The sequence below is a fragment of the Balaenoptera musculus genome, chromosome 1 (assembly GCF_009873245.2).
Source record: "Balaenoptera musculus isolate JJ_BM4_2016_0621 chromosome 1, mBalMus1.pri.v3, whole genome shotgun sequence".
Lineage (NCBI taxonomy): Eukaryota > Metazoa > Chordata > Mammalia > Artiodactyla > Balaenopteridae > Balaenoptera > Balaenoptera musculus.
The window spans coordinates 33,008,270-33,028,257 of NC_045785.1; the positions used below are offsets into that span (position 1 = coordinate 33,008,270).

The 19,988-nt window shown below is 49.8% G+C and overlaps 1 protein-coding gene across 5 annotated transcripts in view; it reads right to left on the reverse strand.

The window, feature by feature from the left end:
• The window catches only part of RIMS3 (regulating synaptic membrane exocytosis 3), a 36,852-nt gene extending 29,953 nt beyond the window's left edge, over positions 1-6,899 (reverse strand). For 3 of the 5 annotated variants that reach the window (XM_036844190.1, XM_036844163.1, XM_036844170.1), the window contains exon 1: positions 6,611-6,899. The gene's annotated coding sequence lies outside the window, so the exon portion shown is untranslated. Of the gene's footprint in view, positions 1-4,181; positions 4,265-6,610 lie in introns of those variants that run through there. The other 2 variants (XM_036844156.1, XM_036844179.1) reach the window with 2 other exon arrangements.
• Between the last annotated feature and the right edge of the window lie 13,089 nt (positions 6,900-19,988).

Here is a 19,988-nt window from a genome sequence, read left to right on the forward strand (position 1 = left end):
CTGTTTTTACCAGCTGCCGTCCAGATGGAAGGCTGGGGCCAGGCCCACCTGGCACTGTAAGAATTATAGCAGATGTCTTTTGAAGTATAATACTTGCCCAGATTACAAACAAACAAGAGCCATGTCTGCATGTCTGACTTTGTTTTCCTTCCCTGCAGGCTGCAGTTGATTGGACCAGGGTGGGTACTTGACCCCCTCAGAGCCAATCAGATCCTCTCCTGGGAGTTTGGACTTGGATCTGCCAAGCCCTGGGTTCTATCTCTGAATGTAGCTGGAACTGAGGGATGAAATACAGGAAATATAGGTGGTCCATTATCTGGAGAAGCTGAGAAAACCCAGTGTGTGGAGACAGAAAGGTGAAGGCAGCCAACAAGGTACAGAGAGCAGCTGCTTCAATTTCTCCTGGCCTACAGGTCTCACCATCCAGAGGCTAATGATTTTCCTACTCCTCAGTTCCCCCAAACCCCTTGTGTTCTCATAATAAACCCTTCTTTATTACTGAGGCTGGCTTGAGTGGGTTTCTGTATACAAGCAAAGACCTAATTAAGGACAGGGGAGAAGCTGGGAGCTGGAGGCACAAAGATGAACAATCTCTGTGCCTGCACCAGAAGAGTTCAGTTTCATGGGACACAAGGAGGAAAAGATGTAGACTCTATGTGGATGTGGCGGAGGTGGCGGGGGGGGGCGCTAACTCTGCCCAGGGAGGGCCGGGAGGGTTCCTCAGAGGCTTCCCAGCAAAGGTGGCAGCTGAGCTGGTTTTGAAGAATGAAGGATGTTCTCCAGGGAGACAAAGCAGGGGTGGGGAGGCATTATAGGCAGAGGGAACCACAAGGGCAGAGGCACAGAGGCACAGAACAACAGCCTGATGTGTTAGAGGAACAGGAGTTCAAAGTGTGGGGAGGGGGGTAGGTAAGCAGGGGAGATGAGGCTGGAGGGGCTCTCGGGTGCAGATCATAACGTGCTTTGAATCCCATGCTAAGAAGCTGAGGCCCTTCTTGCCCTCAATGGGGAGCTATTGAAGTATTTTAAGTAGCAGGGTCAGTTCTGTGTTTTAGAACTCTGGGGCTATACAGAGAAAGGACTGGAAAAGGCAGGCCTGGAGGCAGGGAGGCTAGTTAGGATGCTGCAGCAATGATTCATCTATTCCTTTCATTCACAGAACAATTCATTGTTTACCTACTCTGTGCTGGGGCCAGGCAAAACTGGATTCCTGACCCCACAGAGTCCACAGTCTAGCAAGAAAGAGAGATGAGGAAAAGCAAGTCAAGTGTGATGACTGTCGTAAAGAAGTACAAGGTCCTATGGAAGGGGCTGATGTTTAGTTTCCAGTTTAGGCTTCTCTGCAGAAATGATGTTCAAGCTGGTATCTATCTGAAGGAGATAGATAAGCAGGGGAAGGGCATTCCAGGATAAGGGAACAACATGTATGAAAGTCCTGCAGCTCAGGGAGAGGGTAATTGGTACAGACAATCCAAAAAGGTAGGCAAGGACCAGATCCCACAGGGCCTTTCAGACTACGTCAGTCTGGCTTTTATTCCAAGAAATCTTGGAAGGGTCTTAAGCAAGGAAATGACACAATCAAACATTTATCTTTAGAAGATCACTCTGACTACAGTATGAAACCTGAAATGAAGCCGGGCAAAAACAGAAACATAAGGAGACCAGTTAGGAGGCTGTCACAGTGGTCCAGGTGAGAGCTGATGCTGGTCTGGAGTGGGGCAGTGGGCAAGGAGAGAGATGACGGACTGGGGAGAGATATTCAGGAGAACCAACAGGACTTGCTGAGGACTGGCTGTGGAATGTGGGGGTGAAGGAGAGGGAGGTGTCCAGGAGAACTTCCAGCTTTCCAGCTTGAGCAAGTGGGTGGATGGTGGTGGCAGAGATGAGCTAGGGACACGAGGCAGAGCAGGTGCCAGCAGGCAGAGCTGGGACCTGAGTTTGGACCTGAGACTGATCATGAGACATCTAAATGTGGTCCAAGAAGTAGTTAGATTTGCAGGTCTTGAGCCCAGAAGAGAGCATTAAAGTCAAGTAAATGAGATTACCTGGGAGTGGGGGAAGAGTGGGCAATACAGGGCAGCTCTGAGGAATCATGGTTGCAGCAGGGCCTGGGCACAGAGTGACCGGAAGCTCTGAGCTTGGAATATCAGAACCATGAAATCCAAAGGCTTCCTCTCTCAGCCCTGGGAAGCGTCTGGCTTTGGCTCCACCTCTCCTGGCCGAGTATCGCTCCTGAGCACAGGCACTTCCCGGATGAGACAGCCCTCCCTTCCCCACACACCTCTTTCCTCCTTGGCAAACTCCAAGTTATCCTTCAGACCCACCCAGCTTAGGAGGTGCCTCATCCTAGTGAAGTCCAGCTATGTCCAGGACTGGACATGCCTCGTCCAGGCATGTGCTCTCCCATCTGACAACCTAGGTTTGATGCCACTTGATGGCTGTGTGACTTTGGCCAAGAACCTGAATCTCACTTTCTTCATCTATACAATAATACAGATGAATAATAGGAAATAATAATCGTACCTACCTCATAGGGCTGTTTGAAGATGAGTATGTCAAGTGCTTAGCAGAGAACCTAGCACACAGTAAGCACTAAATAAATGTTACTATTATTAACATCCCACCCACCTTGGGACAGTTAGTCATGCCCTCCATCTTACACCTCCTCCATTTGGGGACTAATTTGCAGGTCTGTGTCGCTCCCTGCCTCTTCCTATTCCAACCCAATTTGTGGGGCCATATAATACGCAGGGCCCAGGGCTAAATGAAAAAGCAGTATCCCTTGTTCAAAATTATTAAGAATTTCAAGATGGTGACAGTCAAACATTAAACTAAGCATGGGGTCCCTCTAAGCACAGGTTGCCCTGTGCAACCAGGCTGGTGAATCTCGCCCTGCCTCCACCCCCAGTCAGCCCTAGGCCTGGGCCTGGCCCAAAGCTGGTGTCAACCCCCCTGCAAGAGAGTTAAAATGCCAACTGACATTGCAATAGGGTTTTGTGATTTCCATCTGGAATTTCATTTTATCCTTCCCATGGACAGATAACATCAACCCCCTTTTACAGTTGAGGATACTGAAGTTCAGAGACAGGTGTGCCTTGCCAGAGGTTACCCACCTCAGAACCGCAGAGCTGGGATGTGAATATAGGCCTGGCTGGTGCCAAAGCCCTGCCTCTTGCCCTCTGGCTCCCCAGAGAGGTCGGGAGAACCTGGGCCCAAGAGATAAACTTCATCAACAAGACCCAGAGAGAGGGAGCTGGAGGGACTGGGCCTGGCCTCCTCCCTCCTGGGGTGAGTCACATAAACAACCTGCTCCCTGGGCACAGGGAAGGGGGCATGAGAGGGCAAAAGGTCACTGCTGAGAAGGATCTGCCTGAGGGCCACAGACCCCAGCCCACGCTTTCTGGAAGTCAGCCCCTGCTTCTTCTGCTTCAAATCCTTTAGAGGCTGCCATCGGCTTCAGGATAATTCCCAAGTCTAAAGCATCCTGCTAGATAGACCAGAGGGTCTGGCCTGGCTGTGCTGACTCCTGCCCCCTCTCTTCCCTCTCTCCCCGACTGCTGCCCTCGCCACCATACCAGGCCTGTTGCCGCCGTCACCAAGGCCTTAGCACACCCAGTTCCCTCCTTCTCTGCCTCCTCAACTCCTTGTCACGCTACCGTCGCTGCATCTCTCCTTTCAACACATGTCACATGCTCTGGGCCGTCTCCCAGCTAGAATGCCTGCTCCATGGAGGCAGGAGCTGCCGGACACACAGTGCTTAGTGCATCAGGTGTCTGAGCACATCGTCCTGCAACAGAGGCAGGAGGGCCTTGCACTCTTTCTCCCCTTCTCTCCACTCCTCCTCAACCCTCCTTTTCTTGTCCAGGCATCTTGAACTCAAGGTGCAAGGAGCCCAAACTTGCAAAGGGAAGAGAATCATCACACAGCCTGCACCCTCCACCTGCCAGTCCTGGGCTGGGTGCTGTACATCCAGTTACAACATTTAATCTGCCAAGCACCTTCCAGATGGGGGTGGGGCAGTATGGGTGTAAATTACTCCTATTTTTTCCAGAGGTGTCTGAGACCTGAAGTGTAACAGAGTCTGGAGGTGGAGGATGCGGGACTTGAACCCAGGTCTCTCTGGTGCCCAAGAACCTGGAGTCCTCTCTGCCGCTGTGACTCACTGTTCCCAGGCAGCTCACCTCCAACCAGAGAGCAATTGTTTCTAACCCGTGGCCTCCGTTCACACACAGCCCAGGCAGCACAGCTCCTTTGTTGGGTCAGCAAAACACCAGTGCAGGAAACAGCTCCACTGTCAGTGAGAGGCCAACGTAGAAGTCATCCCTCCCCTGGGTCAACAAAATGCCAGTGGGGGAGAAACAGTTCCCAGGTCAGACAAACACTAGTGGCGGAGACACCCCCATGGTCAGCAAAATGCCAGTACAGGAGGCATACCCTGCAACCCCAAGTCAGCAGAAGGCCAGTGTGACAGACACTTCCCTACAGCCCCCTCTACGTGTCATGGGCGTGCACAGAGTCCTCCAAGGTGATGCTCCCGGGGTGGGGTAGGGGAGGCAATGGGGCTGGGCTGCCACCCTGGGGAGAAGGCTGCAGCCTGGGAGTGGGGCAAACCTGGGTGAGAGTTGTCACATGGCACTAATGAAATCAACCACCAGCCTGCCCCCTCCTCCCCAGGGACCCTCCAGGCTCCAGCTGATGCAATGCCCAGGCTGGATAATTGTTTTCTTCCCTCCTTAAAGGGCCAGCTGCTGTCGCAGCTGCAGACATCACCCAGACCCCTGACAGACCCCAAAGAGCTTATCACCTGGTTAGGAACAGGGTGAGCCCAGAAAGTAGCAGCTCAGCCCTGGGCTCAGCAGAGTAAAATCCAATTATGTCCAGAGACCAGATGTGTCTGTGAGCAAGGAGGGAGGGAGAGAGAAGAGTTCAGGCCTGGCCCGCTGAGACCGTATGCCCCGAGGGATGGGACCTTGGTCCCTGCTGGATCCTCAACCCCTGGCTCCTGCCTGCCCATCCGTCAGGTCCTTGGCACAGGGGTTGCTCGGGAGTTCAGCAGTTACCTACTGAGCTCTCCTGAGTGCCAGCCTCTGTGCTAGGCAGCTCAAATCCACCATTTCATTTACTCCTCTCAGCTGACCTAGAAGGTGGGTCTGTTCTACGAAGGAGGCTCAGAAAGGGGAAGTGATTTCCTCAATAGTGCATAGCCAGAAAGTGGCAGAGCCTGGGTTTGAAGCCAAGTTTGCCTGACTCTGGGCTTCATACCTGCAGAAGGTTGGGTAGGTATCAAACCCCATGGCTGCAGGTCCCTAAGCCAAGCAGCTGGCACAGAGGGCGGGGAAGGGGTCTGTGGGCCCTAAACAAGCTCTGAAGGGCACGAAGCTTGGACTGAGCACAGGTTTCACAGACCCCTTCCCCCACCCCCTCACCTCCACCAGAGAATGCCCCATTAGGCTGCCCACATGCCCCCAGGGACAGTTGGCAGCTGCCTGATTACAGACTAATTGGTGGCTGGCAGGAACTGTGGGGCTCGCTAGTTAACCCCTTGGTGACCAGGCCTAGCCCAAACAGGCCCTCTCCTCACCACTTCAGGCCCCAAACGCAAGGAGCCCAGACAGAAGAAGTCGTCACGGGCAGAAGACAGGACCAAAGAGGCAGCAGCCGTCTTCTCTACATCCAGACAACACCCCTGGGGCTGGGGCTAGACACAGATATTATATTCACCCAGGCTCCCCACCCACCAAGGGCCACATCCAAACAGCCCCCAGGTGGCAGTGCAGCCAGCGCCCCTGTTTTCTGGCCTTGGTATGGCATTGCCCACCCCATCCAGGACCACAAGAGCTATGGGCCTTCCCTGGGTTTCCAGGCCCAGGGTACTGGGAAGAAACCCACTCCTCAGGGATGGGTTATCCAGAAAAGGTGACGTGGACATGGGTCCAGGCAGCCTGGGGGCCAGCAGGTGAAAACACCCTCCCCTTGCATGAGAGGGTGCCCAAGTTGCCCACCAAGGGTCTTGCCAAACCTCCCTGAACCCTGGATTTCCCACCGTTGATTGACCAACTACCTTTCCCAGCTTCCCAGAAGCCCCCTCTCCCCACCCTAGGGCTGGAGTGGGCATCACCCCTTTTCTTTCATAGGGTGGGGGGTAGGGGTCCTCTGGGCACCACAATGGTGTCTCGCTGGGAGGAAAGAGTGGCCAGCTTCTCAACCAGGGCACAGGCAGGAGAGAGAAAGGGAGGCTGCCTTCCAGCTCCCTTTCCAGGAGAGATTTTAAGCACTTTCCAAAAATGCCATGGGAGACAATGCTGGTGAAGACCAGGGCCCCAGGTGCTCTGAGCATCAGCAAAGAACTCAAGACTCTGGGGCCTTCTACTCCATTTTCCGGGCTTCCCCAAACACCTCATGTTCCCTTCTCATACCTTAGCCCCCCAGAGTCATCACACACACTGTGCTCCGCCCCCGGGCCCCCGCAACCCCCGCCCAGACCTTGCACACTTAAGATCCCTACGTGGCGCCTCACGACCAGAGACCCCTCCCCCGCCCCGTGGTCCCCCAGACCTCCGCAACCCCCTCCTCACGTCCACTCCCAGGCGACCAAGGCCTACTGACTTACCCGGAGGTGGGGCCGGGGTCCAGACAGGGAGGGGTCTCCGCTGGCCGAGGCGACTCCGCAAGGCGGGGCAGGTGCTCCGGGACCCCGCCCCGCGGACCCGGCAGAAGGCGCGGCCCGGTCCCAGGCGCGCTGCGGCCTCCGAGGGGCAGGGGCGCGGGGCGGGGAGGGGCGGCGGGAGAGGCTCACGGGGGCATCGCCCGCAACCGGGCCGGGCAGCTCTGCTCCGCCCGCCTGCGCTGCCTGCTCCGCAGCCGCCACGGTTCTCAGCCACCGCCGGGTGCAAAGCCCAAGCCCCGGCTGGCGGGAGGCAAAGAGGGAGGCGGGGCCTGCTGGGGGCGGGGTCTCGGTCGGGGGAGGGGCCACTGGAAGGGGCGGGGCAGGTGGGGCAGGGCTTGTGGTGGTGGGCGGGGCCTAAGGGAATCTGGAGAGTCTGGGTTGGCCTGGTTGGGGGCGACCTACGCTAATAAGCCCTCGAAGGGGCGGGGTGGAGAGGATGCCCGAAGCCTCTCCAGGTCTCCAGAACGCTCCTGCTCATGCTTGCCCCCCCTCCACCTCTACATCTATCTGTTCTTTCTCATCTTCCTTCGCTCTGGGAGACCCCCCAGGACCTCACTGGCACCTCGGTACCCCTGTCACACCCTGGACCAGATCCAGGAATGTCCAGGATGGTGAGAGAAGGGGGAAATCACCTACAAACATCAAATCCAGTTTACAGATGGAAAACCTGAAGCCCAGAGAGGAGAAAAGACTTGCCCAAGTGCCTGCTATGAAGAAAAAGACTTTACGGTGTCCCTTTCAGACAGAGGGTAGGGGAGTAGAGAGTGTCTTGCCCTAAGACCCATGTTAACCTCCCTCCCCTCACCGCCCCTCTTCTCCTAGAACAGTGGTTTTCAACTTGGGGTGATTCACCGCCCCCCACCCGGGCCCAACATTTGAGAGTGTCTGGAGACATCTTAGGTTTTCACAACTGGGGGTTGCTACTGGCATCTAGTGAGAAGAGATGAACGGTGCTGCTAGACATCCCTCAATGCACAGGACACCCCCAAATGTCGCTAATGCCAAGGCTGAGAAGCCCTGCTCTAGGATCTAGCATCTGCCTAAATGGAGCTTCCAAGTGGGCTCCCTGAGCACTGGGACTTGAGGAGGATGCCGTATAAAGTCTCTCCTAGAGTTATGCCTGCCCCCATCTTTCTGTGCTTAACCTTGCTCAGCTGGTCAATTCCACTTTGGGGCTCCAGTGTTCTTAATTCACTCATTTACAGAGCGCACAATATTATTACTATTTGCCTTCCTAATTGTTTGCTGAAGGCAGGCAAAACAAGTAGTCTCCCTGCTGAGGGCATAGATTAAAATGTGAATGGGGAGTGGAAAGGTGTCGGGAAAAAGGAAAATAATTGAGATTATTTAATAAAAGCGACCCTCCTGGGGATAACTAGCTATACCTTCTACATACCCCTCACCCTATCTCATCCCTCTTCACCTGGTCTGTGAGAAGGGTAAACTGCGACCCAACAATGTGGTGAGCCTGAAGCTGGGTCCCAACAGCTGACCAGTGGTGGAGCTGGGACTCACAATTTTATTCACTTATTAACTAAACTTTTGTTAACATCTAAACTACATCAGGCCTACAGCTAAGGCCTGTGATGTAGAACCGTTGCTCTGGAGCAGCAAGGAGGATTAGATTTGGGGAGGGGGGACAAGATGGAGGGCAGGGAAGTAGCTGGAATGATGGTGGAGGTGAAGGATGAGGAGAGCAGAGCCTGTGAAGATTTGGAAGAGAAGGGAGGAATCAAGATTTCTCTGTGCTCCTCCCATGCACCCCATCACAGAGACATGTAAACCAGTGGCTGCCTTGGGAATCAGGTTCCGCTTGCACATCTGATGAAAATTTGGACTTTCCCTCTGGCGAAATGTGCAGACGACACTTCACATATAATTTCAGGGGTTCCAAAGCTCCATAACAGCTTCCAGAAGGATTGGTCAGGGGGTTAGGGGTAGGGGTAGAGGTTGATTCTTTTACACACACACACACACATACATATATATATATATATATATATTTTTTTTTTTTGGCTGCATCTCATGGCTTGTGGGATCTTACTTCCCCAAACAGGGTTTGAACCCAGGCCTGGCAGTGAAAGTGCTGAGTCCTAACCACTGGACCACCAGGGAATTCCTGCACCTTACCTGATATTAAAACGTATTATAAAGCCAATGTATTTAAAGCAGTATGGTATTGAGGCAGACCTAGAGGAATCAGTGAAACAAAATGGAGTACAGAAATGGACAACCACGCAAGGGAATTCCGTGTAGGATAAAGATAGCACTTCAGGTAAATGAGGGGAAATATAGGACTTTCAACAAATGGGTGGAATATCGGGCAAGTTATTTGGGAAAATAAGAGAAAGCTGTGTCCTTACCCTACACGGGAATAAATTCCAGGTGGAGCTCATATTTAAATTATAACACCATAATGTACAAGAAGAAAACATTGAGGAATGTTTTCACAATCTGGGGGATGGAAAAGACTTTCTAAGCATGATGAAACCTGGACGCCAAAGGGAAATCATAAATTTGACTATAAAAACTACAAAACTATAAAAACTTCTAAAGAGAAGTGATCATACTCAAGTTTGAAAGACTTGAATGACAAACTGGAAGGGATACATCCCAGTTGCCCTCTACTTTTGCTTCCTCTGGCCCGCCAGCCCCTCCCCCAAGCCGCGAAGGGCATGAGCAGAAGGGACGGCCGTGGCTGTGACAGTCAAGGCCGAGTACATCGCAGAGGCTCCTCCCACGACACCCTGGCCAGCGCCCACCTGTTCAGGGGCCGGGAAGCCCCGGAAATCCCAGCCGGGCCATCTGGGTCCACAGCAGGTGCTTTAGCAAAACGGAGCCAGAATCCGCGCCGAGGCTGCTCACCACTTCGCTCCTGTGGCCATACCGGGAACTGCAATCCTCGGTTCAGTTCATGCAGCTTCCCAGAGTTAAGGCGGGAATATTTTTCTTAATATAAATAAGAGTTAAATTTTTGAGGAAGCTAACAATGTTCCAGGCATTGTGCTAAACACATAAAATAGAATATTTCCTTTGACCCTTAAAACAACTCTTCTAGGTGCGTCCACTGTATTATCATTTGACAGATGAGGAAACAGGATTTGACAGAAGTAACTTGCCCAGTCTCTAAGTGGTGGCGTAGGGATTCAAGGTCCGACTCCTCGCCCCACTTTTAATGCAAGAAAGCCAGGTTCTTGGCGAATTCAATAAAACAAAGTTTTTTGAAGTTAACCTTGATCAGACCTCATCCCAGGTGCTGGCAATTCAGAATTGAGAAAAACAGCCATTAGGAGAGACAGGCAGAGAAATATTTCTGATTCAGTGAATCCCGGAAACAGCAGAGAACATGTTAATCCTGGTAGGGGTTGGGGCAGAGGGCAGGGATCCCAGAGATGTCCTTGAAGCTGTGGAGTTTGAGGGAGGGGGAAGGAGTGGGGTAGAACTTACAAGCCCACTGCAAGAAGAAAGAGTGAAGCTTTGGGGAGGAGCAGTGGTTTATGTGCCCTGAGTCTGGGGTAGCTGGAGATGAGGCTGGACAAGTACACAGGACCAAGGTAGAGTTTGGGTTCAGAGGAGTTAGGGCACAAAGATTTTGAGAACTTTTCCATGTTTCTGTTGACTGGGTCTAGGGACAACCTGCTCTGCCAACCCAGCCTGCCTCGTTCCTCCCAGATGCTCCCCACCTGGGGTCAAGGTACCAGTTGCCTAACCCAGAAACCTGGGAGTCACTCTTAACTCTTCCATTATCCTCACCTCCATCCAGTTAATTATCAGGGCCTGCCCATTCTACCTCTTAAATACTCCCCAGGTTCACTGTCTGCTCTCCATCCCTGTGGCCGCTCCCCTCCCTCCAGGTGGCCTTCCTCACTCCTGAATCCAGCTGCTGGCAGTGACTAGGTCTCACCACCTCCAAACTTTCACATAAGAGAAATCCTTATAAAGCAAATCTGACCACATTCCCTCTCCTACTGAAAACCCTTTCACTTTTATATATAGAATGGATTAACAACAAGGTCCTACTATATAGCATACGGAGCTGTATTCAGTATCCTGTAACTATTACTATTATTGTTATTATAATGAACACTTATGGAAAATTTATGTCCTAGGACCTGTTCTAAGGACTTTATACATAGTAACTCAGTTAATCCCCATAGCAGGAAGCATGGGTGATGTTCTTCACCAGATCAGGGGAGCCCAGAGAAGGACCAGGTGGGGGAGATGCTGGACGTGTTCAGATTCAGGTACGGTGGGGCATCCGGATGAGGGGCTGCAGAAGGAGCTGATTAGGTCTGGAGTTCAGAGGAGAAATTGTGGCTGGAGACATAAGATTGAAATTGTTGGGACTTCCCTGGTGGCGCAGTGGTTAGGAATCCGTTCGAGCCCTGGTCTGGGAAGATCCCACAGGCCGCAGAGCAACTAAGCCCGTGCGCCACAACTACTGAGCCTGTGCTCTAGAGCCTGCATGCCACACCTACTGAGCCCGCACGCCTAGAGCCTGTGCTCTGCAACAAGAGAAGCCACCGCAATGAGAAGCCCACACACCGCAACGAAGAGTAGCCCCCGCTCGCTGCAAACAGAGAAAGCCCGCGTGCAGCAACAAAGACCCAACTCAGCCAAAAATAAATTAAAATAAATAAGTAAATTTATTTTTAAAAAAAGAAAGAAATTGTTGGCAAATACATGAAAATGGCACAACAATCAACCCGTCTGGAAAAGGTAGGAGGAAGGAGATAGCTAGATGCTTTTTAAGGTTTCTCCTGGTAGAAGAACATGTGTAGGATTCCAAGTGTTGAGGTTGGTAGGACCCCAGAGACAAAGAGAAAAAATCCACGTGGCCTGAAAAACTTGACAGATGCTCCTTGGAGGCTGTCTGTTATTCTTTCATCTGACTTTCTTTTACTGAGCAGCTACTATGAGCCACATGCTCTGCTGGAGATGGAAGGGTCAGAAGATCCAACCCCTGTCCTCAGGGACTCCACAGCCTGGCAGGCAAAGGACAATTCCAAAATAGAAATCCAATTGCCCTAAGGCAGGCCTGGGAGACCTAGGGATGCGTCCTGGAGGACGTGCCATCCAAGACAAGAGCAGACGGTCAGCAGAAGAAAGCTGTGTGGGGAATCTGGGCAGAGAGGATTGTTCATGTGGTTATTTTAAAGATTCTCATTCCTCTTGGATTTTCCACTTTGGACTCTACTCATGTGCCCTGAGAGTCCATTGCAGGTGCTGGGAACCAGACAATAGTACTTGCATCTCTTAGGCTGTGTTGAATTTGCCTTCCTCTCCTGGTTCCTTCTCCTCAAAACTCTACCTGCCTCAACTCTACCCTCCCTGTCAGGGCTTGGATGAGGGTGGGGCAAGAGAGGCACCTAGGGCACAAATTTAGGGAGGCACTCACTCTCAGGGGCAGGCAACCGCTCCTGGCCCTGCACCCTGCTCACACCGGTACTGTTCACACATGTGGCTCCTTCTGTTTACAGTGACCCTCCACCCACCCCTATCCTGCTCCAAGGCTCAGCTCAGCTCAGCTGTCACCTCCTCCCGGATGGCTGCGGCTCTCCCCAGGCATCCCTGCCTCCTCCCTAGGCCAAGGTGGTCCTCTGTGCTCCAACAGCGTGGTGAAGGCTGCACAGCACAGTGCTTGCCAGAGCAGGCTTTGGCATCAGAGCCCTGCTGTGCTGTTTATTATCTGTGAACTGCTCTCTGAGCCTGCTTTCACAGGTGTCACACGTGGTGCCAACTCCACAGGGGAGCTGTAAAGATTAAATGAGAAAAATGTACGTAAAGTGATCAGCAGTGATTGGTACAGGGTACTCGGTAAGTGGTAGCTATTAGGACTTTGTTTATACTTCTAAAGCACTCATACACTTAAAGATGTAATCTAGTTATTTTCCTGCCTCTGTCTTCACTATATCATAAGTTCCTTGGGGCAGGGAGGAGAAGGAGAGGAAGGAGGAGGAAGAAGACCTTCACAGATGACATTTAACAGGCTTGTCTGCTACACAACTCAAGGAAAGAAATGACAAATCCTCTGGGGAAAGTTCTGGGCAGGAAATCTGGAGCTTTGGGCTCCAGTCACGTGGTCCCAGGGATGGCACCGTGCCTGCCAGACTCACATCCACTTTGAAGAAAAGCTCCCCAGACCACAAACACAGTTGGGGCCGTGCTTTAGACTACTTGGCCCCTCCAGCTTCTAGACGTAGCAGATGGGGGCCAGCACAGAGCCAAGGGTTGCCGTCTCATATATTAGCTGGTGACCTTTAACTAATGGCCCAGCACAACAATCCGAGACAGGGCAATTAGAGGCTCTCTTGAACCAAGGAACAGAAAGAAATGGTCAGGCGGCAGAGGGAGGTGAGGTAGGGAGGTCAGGGACAAGCGCGCCTGAGCCAATGAAGCCACATGCCAGCAAGCGGAGATAAGAAGGAGCAGGGACCAGGAGTGAGCAGCAGCCTGGCAGGAGGGAGGGAGGGAGGGAGGGAGGGAGGGAGGAGGAGGGAGGAGGAGGGAGGAGCAGTGCAGTGCAGAGACGGGGAGGGTGTGGGCAGAGGGAGCATGAACAGAGCAGTGAGTCCTAGAGCTGCCTCATTCCTGCTGGTGTGTCAGTGTCAGTCCTTATGAGAAACTCCTTTACATGTGAGTTGGAGGAGTTGGTTTCTGTTCCTTGCAGCCCGATGAGCCCGACTACTTGTTACCTTGGCAAGTCTTTGCCCCTCACTGGGCCTCGGTTGGACTAGACCATCTCTAAGGTCCTCCCCAGATCAATGTTCTCTTTGAACACGACTTAGGATGGTTTTTAGACTGTGGGCAACTGAGTTCAGTATTAGTTACAGCATGCCCATGACATCCTGGGTCCCCAGATAGCTTGGTGGCTGGTTAACGAGCCTGGAGGAGGATCCAGCACACACCAGCTTTGAACCTCAACCTCCCTCTTCCATTGCATTCTTTGTTGGATCACAGAGGAACTGAGGAACCAGGCCTGGTGTTTCTCCAGCATCTTTTGGCTGTTGAATGCCCTACCTGCCCCCTGAACACTTTCCTGGACCCATGTCAGCATTTCAGAGGATTCCAGTGCCAGGTCTGCTCCAAAGAAAGTGCCACTCCAGGAAGAATTTGAACAAAGAAAGTTTCCTTTTTTGGTGTTAAGATTTCTTGCCTTCCAGCTGTTTGGCTCTCAGCCTGTGCCCTGCCTTCATCCCTCTAAGCTAACAACTATGTTGATAATAACACTTTCTTGCTTTTGTATGGGGCTTTGTACTTTTCAGGACATTTTCATGCTTGCTGTCTTATTTGATACTCACAGAAACCCAGGGAGGATGGGCAAGAAGGAGGGGTAGATGGTAACACCTACCATTTTTCCCATCCCATCCATCCCCTTAAAACGATTTATTTTAAAAGAATTTAGAAAAATTATCCCTCTGCTCTTTTTCAAACAGATGGAAATGTTGAGATTGAGCTTGATTAAGTGATCTGCCCAAGATCACAGAGCAAGTTAATGGCTGACTGGATCTAGGTTTCCAATCATAGATCATACTTAAGTGGGACTGACTTAATACCATCGTGCAAGACGCTACTGGCCGTGGCAAGGGGCCTCTGAGAGAAGTGGTGTTTTTGGCATGGCTGCCCCTTTGAGGCCTCCAGGAGTTATCCACAGTCTTACCTCTCCAGGCCCTCAAGAGACTTGACTACCCCCCAGTGGCCTGGGTAGCAACAGGAGCTCACAGAAGTGAGCCAGGTTAGACATAAGGATTCAGTAACAGTTCCTCTGGTATCAGCCAGGATAAATGTCGTTAAAAGAGTCAGTTTTCTTGTTTTGACTGCAGAGCACTTGGGGGGAGGTAAGACAGGAAACGTTGAGAACCACAGGTCTATCCCTCCATCAGCTACTCTGAAAAAGAGGATGCAGAGGTCATAGTCCCTGCCCCTCGTCCCTCCCTAAACTCTACTCTGCAGCAAGGGCACCCTATCCCGGCTTGTCCATTTTGGGCCCCCTTGCCAACTGTGCTCCTTGCTGTATTCCCACCCCATCATTCCACAGCCCATCCCTTTCAGTCACAACGTGGAGTCAAGTTATCTTGGGAGGCAGGCAGTTAAGTTCTCCATCACACAGTTCTAATAGTTAGGGAAAGATGAGGAAGCAAAAGGAGTAGGAGGCTTTCTCTGTGCTTTCTCCAGGGTCTCCCTTGCTCCTGTCCCAATGCTCCAGCAGAGAGCTTAATGTTCTGCTCTGTGGCATCACCCAGCTCAACACCTGCAAACAGCACACCTGGGAAATTAATCATGGCAGTCAGCTAATGGCCAGGGCAGTACCATGTCAGTCAGGGTGAAGACAAGAAAACAGAAAACGTGCTTGGAATTTCAAACAGAGGTAATTTATTTCAGAGAACTGGTTGGCTTGAGGAAGCAAAAGGGTAAGGTGAGGAAGACTAGAGATTAGTAGTTGCAGGAAGCTTCTACCACCCCTAGACCTGGAGGATCAAATGGAAGGGTGTTTACTAGATCCAGAAGGGCACTTGCTGCTGATGCTACTGGACTATTGCTTTTGAAATGATGCTGCTGGCAGAACTGCCAGAGGTAACTGGAGCCTAGAGCTATCCCTCCAGTACCACTGACACTTTTGGAAACACTGAAGGTCTCTGAGCCCATAACCACCAGCTGCTGCCAGAGTCTCTAGCGGATGCAGAGAGAAAATGGCTTTGCCTCTCCTCCAGCCATCCCATCTCCAGCCAAACAATTTCCCACCTGTACTTCCCATTGGCTGAATTTGACAGGAAGCCAGCTAGCAAGGGGAGTCTGGGAAGTGTACTTTTCAGGGCCTTTCAGGGCCTGGCACTCTTCAGTACAAAGCAGAGCATGGAAAGGCTAGATTAGAGCTCAGAGCAAATAGGCAAATGACCAGCACAAATGTTATTGAAACTTACAACTAATTTTGGCACCTCAAAGGCCATGTGTATTGGACATTAGTTGATTACCTCATTTCTCCATTTTCCCCTTTGCAACAGCCCCTGATTTCCTTTCTAGGATCCATGTGTTTCCAGGAAGCTGACTCCATCAGGGAAGAGGAGGGGTGAGCTGGTCAATCTCACTGGCCAGAATGATTGGTTCAGGGTGGTGGTATGAACTCAGCCTGTCCAATCATAGTGAATCTCAGGATTTTCTTCTCAGGAGGAAAGAGCAGCCCAAAGACTAGGAGACTAATGTTTAGGCACATATGGAATGCACATGCTGTAGCCACTGCTTAGGAAGCTCTGGCATACTTCATCAGGCTCATGTCCCTTAGGGTGCCTACTATTGGTCACAAAGCAAGACCAATTTACAAACATCATAGAAGAGAAAGAAAGTTCCAGGAATCAGCCACTCTCCTCATGGTCTCATCCTGGAACAGTGGCTTTAAAATATGTTTTACTGTACCCTCAATAAGAAATAAACTTTGCAGTATACATGTAGCTGGATATATAACTGAAACAGAAGTTTCACAGTAGTTTTCACAGTATTTACCCTTGCTATGTGTAATTCAAATTTTCAATTCTATTCCATTTTTTAAAATAAAGCTGGTTGCAAACTTCTAAGTGATTTCATGGTCTACTAATAAGCTAGGACCTGCAATTTGAAAAACACTGTCCTAGACCATGCCATCATCAATTGCTGCAAAATTTAACTTTTGATTTTAAGCTTCTTAACCTTTATGAACTTTCCTGCTTCTGTATCCATATTCTCTGTCTTCCTTTGCTCTGAAGAAAAGTCTCAGGGTCCCAGCTCCTATCAGAGGTCAAGCTCTACCCAATCTGTGCCAAGGACCCCAAAAACTTACCTCTGCAGATCTTTTCTCTCTTTTGCATTGTCAATTTCTGCCTGTCTACTGGAATACCTAGTTTACAAAATTGCTCTAGAGTTTTCCTTCTTAAAACTAAAACAAACCAACAAATAAAAAGCTTCCCTTGACCCCATTTCAACTCCTATTTCTTAAGTCGAAGGAGAGTATATATGGTTGAATGGGACAGGAAACAGAAGGGTGGCCTAGAGATGAACTCAGTAGAAGGGGTGAGGACCTTGTCAAGAAGGCAAAAAGTGGGCATTCAAGGGAGAAGAAGGCATCATGATTTGTGTAAATGTATAGAAATCAGAAGTGAATTTCGACCCCAGAACTGCCTTCCTTAAACTCCTCTTTTGGCAATCCTCTTGCCTCCCAAATCTTTGCTGCTGGAGCCTAGACTCTGGAATCATGGAACCTCAGGTTCAACTCCAGCCCTGAGGTTTCTGAACTGGTTAACTTTGGATAAATTACAACTCTTCTTTAAGTTTCCTCATCTGTAAAATCAGTCTAATAAAATCTATCTCGTTGAGTGGGCTAAGGATTAAATGAGATCAACATAGGTTAGCTCTTATTATTATCAAGGCTTTCCCCAATCATTATGCAAAAGCTTTCTCCCCCACTAATAATCATTACCCTTGTGACCACTCATTGAGCAATCCCTCTGTGCCAGGCAATATGCTGGGGACCTTACAAACAGGGTTTCCAAGCCAAGAAGGATACCCTGGCACCTTCTCACTGCAGAGTTTTCTCCTTTTGATAACTTAACATTTTTAGAGTGTCTACCATGCACCAGGGAGTGGACTGGCTTACTTGCATTTATTCATTCTACAGATGATGTTAATTTAACACCTACTATGGTGTCTGGAACTTACTAGATGATGGGGATACCAAGAAGAACATGGCCCTGAACCCTGAAGGGCTCACAATCTAGTCACACAGTAAGTGCTATGTAATGAGGGTATTTTATGAGGTGTTATTTTCTTCTAGCTTCCTGGTCTAGGCAACCCCATCTTTGGCTCCAGACCCCATGGCTGACTGTTTATGACTCTGTTTTCCTGGCTTGACCTTGGAGCCCTACCTTCAGGACATGCCTTTGGGTTTTTAGCTCCCCATGTGGCCATCAGGATTAAGAGAAAATTTTTGTGTTCCCTGTCTCTCCGTGCCTGGGATCCCCCTCCAGAGGAAAGATACTTAACAGATGTCCAAAAGACAGGTAAATTGCTGGTCTGGCTCTTACCCCAACACACTGAACACTTCTCTGTCTTAATTCACTCAGTCTCCTAATTGCTAAATCCAACTGACTTTTTGTCCCTTTGCAGAATCTTTTGCCCCTTTCTCTCTTTTTGGTATCCTATGTTGTTTACTGTTCTTTACATCTTTTAACTCTACAGCTCAAAGGGGTCAAGTAATCTGTTCAATTTATAAGAAGCAGAGTTGAGACTTGAACCTAGGTCGGGCTGACTCCAAAGCAGACGCAATAGCCAATATTCCATGCTGTCTTCCCAAGCAGATCAACAGTGTGGTCTGTACTGTCCAATATGTAGTCATTAACTACGTACAGTTATTCAATTTATTTTTTTTTAAACATCTTTATTGGAGTATAATTGCTTTACAATGGTGCGCCAGTTTCTGCTTCATAACAAAGTGAATCAGTCATACATATACATATGTTCCCACATCTCCTCCCTCCTGCATCTCCCCCCCTCCCACCCTCCCCATCCCACCCCTCCAGGCGGTCACAAAGAACCGAGCTGATCTCCCTGTGCTATGCGGCTGCTTCCCACTAGTTATCTATTTTACATTTGGTAGTGTATATATGTCCATGACACTCTCTTACCCTGTCACATCTCACCCCACCCCCTCCCCATATCCTCAAGTCCATTCTCTAGTAGATCTGTGTCTTTATTCCCGTCTTGCCACTAGGTTCTTCATGACCTTTTTTTTTTTTTCCCTTAGATTCCATATATATGTGTTAGCATACTGTATTTGTTTTTCTCTTTCTGACTTACTTCACTCTGTATGTCAGACTCTAACTCCATCCACCTCACTACAAATACCTCCATTTCATTTCTTTTTATGGCTGAGTAATATTCCATTGTATATATGTGCCACATCTTCTTTATCCATTCATCCGATGATGGACACTTAGGTTGCTTCCATGTACTGGCTATTGTAAATAGAGCTGCAATGAATATTATGGTACATGACTCTTTTTGAATTATGGTTTTCTCAGGGTATATGCCCAGTAGTGGAACTGCTGGGTAAAATGAGGAAAAAAATTCAGTTGCTCAGTTGTATTAGCTGTCTTCAAGTGCTAAATAACCACATGTGGCTGATGATTACTATATTTAACAGCACAGATATAAAACATCTCCATTATTGCAGGAAGTTCTATTGGATAGTGTTGGTTTAGATAAAGTGTAGGATAGCATTGGGTTAGATAGTGTTCTGTCCTCAGACCCCTTCTCTTTCCCCCCTTATTTATTCTCAGAGAGTGGGCAGCCATTGGTTGGTCTGCCCAACTCTCTGCTCCCACTTTTCTATCCCTACGCGCTACCACACCTTCATTCACAGGCTTACAGTAGCTACAGCCATGTGTATACATGATCCTGTACTTCATAATGATGTTGATTGGTTCAGGGGCAAACTTCTGGCTAAAGTTAGTCCAAGGAACAGCTCTCTCTCCCAGGAATTTGAAATTGAGCCCAAAAATCTAGTCACCTGACTGATCTCTTTAATGTAGGTGACCTGGGATCTAGGGATAACCACATTTTCTTTGATTTGGATTGGGAAAACTGGTCTTTAGGGAACTAAAGAAATGACAAAAACAGTTACACATATTGGAGAGAGTTGGATCTCAGAGCCCAAAGGATGTCTGGGCACTGTGTCCTTTTCTTTCTCTGAGCTCTGCCTTCCTCTGTGATGCCTTCATGCTCAGGCAGGCTCTGTCCATAAAGCAGAAATGATAGCCACCCACAGATCTTTATGGCTCAAGACCTACAGAAGAAAAGTCCTGTCTCTCCTATATTTCACACCTTTAGGAAGGCCTTGCTTAGCTTAGTTTGGGTCATGTGCCCACCTGTTCAGAAACTGTGATCTGTCTAAGCAAGGGTTCCTAGAAAACAAAGCCTGAAGAAGGGGTTAAGTGCTAAAGCTTTATATGGGATGCACAATCCTAGGGCAGTGAGGATAAAGGGATAGGGAAAGCAGGAAAAGACGGCAAGCAATGCAAGGAAATGTTTGCTGCTATTTCTTTACAATGAGCTGTGAAGAGACACATCTAGTCTCTGGACAGGTCTACCCACTTGGCCATGCAGAATGCCTATAGATGGGTTGTATAGAGAAACTATACCTTGAAAGAGTCCATCAGAGGAAGAAAGGGAGAGTGGATTGTTCCCCCATTAATCATAGTTGGCCCCATGGGCAGTTAAATCTCCTGTACTTCTAGGTTGCTTCATTGACCCCTTCAGCAGCTGCTTAGGAAGCCAGATCTCATGCTCTGTGAGG